Genomic DNA, 1,319 nt, shown 5'->3' with positions numbered 1-1,319 from the left:
CATTAGCTCTTGAATTTATTTGATTATATATTTTTTTAAAATTTATAGTAATAATATATAATTTACAAATATACGTATAATTTTATATATAATTTTAACGAAAGATATAAATTATAATTGATAGAAAAATAAATATATAATTGATAATTTTTTATCTATAAATTGTAATTTATTTATATAAAGTTGTAGATTATTTTAATGTAATCTAAATTGATTCGTGACTTTTTAGTGAACTGAACTTTATCTTTACAAATGGACTCAGAATTTGAATTTATTTTAACTTAACTCGTCTCGACTCATTTTTAACACTAAGTCAAAATTATAATATATTATTAGATAACCGTACAAATATTTTTTAATTATTGAGTCCTAGTAAAATTAAATATTTTAAGTTTAATAATTAATAAGTGTTGAATAATAATTTAAACACAAAAAACGAATAATAACTTCCTTATAAATAAGTCAACGAGCTATAACTTAAATGACATAATATTTTTATTCTCATTTAAAAGTTTCATATTCAAGTCTCACTCCTAAGTCCTCACTTTTAAAAAAGAAAATTCTTTCATAAAAAATAAATATATTCTACCTTAGTTAAAATAAATAAATAAATAAATAAAAGAAAATAAAATTGTTTCCACCCATAAGCGAAACAGAATTGGAAGCATTTTATTACACGACAATGATTTTATAGTTCCTTAGATGAAAATAACTTCTATTAGATTATAATTATAATTTTTACTTTTAGAATTGTCTATAAATAAAAATTTTAGGATTAGAAAAATAGGTTGAAACTATTTGATAAATAATTTTTTTTTTGGGTGACTATTTGATAAATAATTTAAATATTCTAATACTATACTAACAAAAACAGATACACAGAAAAAACTAAATATTCATTCAACTTATATTTTCCTTTTTACTTTGATTTTAATCTCTAATTTCAAAATATAGTTAAATGTATATATTTATATTTCAATTTTTTTTTTCAAACGCTCCTTCTTCTATTTCTTATTCTTGAATTTCTATTGATATATCCATCCACAATATGTGATAGTCAATCATTGTCATGACAAATTAAAAAAAAAAATAGCAAAACACATGGAATTACTTGTCTTGAATTGTTTCTTGTATATACTTCTTATGCTTAAAAATAATTATTTCTTATGTCGATTATGTGATGAATAATAATTTAAATAATAAAATTAATTAAATATATAGTTGCAAAATATTTTATAAATTTATCAAAATTAGACTCAACATTTTTGAGATGGATAATTTTAGAGAGAAACAAATCCTATAAATGGATGCACATTTGC

The sequence above is a fragment of the Arachis stenosperma genome, chromosome 10, assembly GCF_014773155.1.
Source record: "Arachis stenosperma cultivar V10309 chromosome 10, arast.V10309.gnm1.PFL2, whole genome shotgun sequence".
NCBI classification, from domain to species: Eukaryota; Viridiplantae; Streptophyta; class Magnoliopsida; order Fabales; family Fabaceae; genus Arachis; species Arachis stenosperma.
This window is presented reverse-complemented; position numbering follows the sequence as displayed.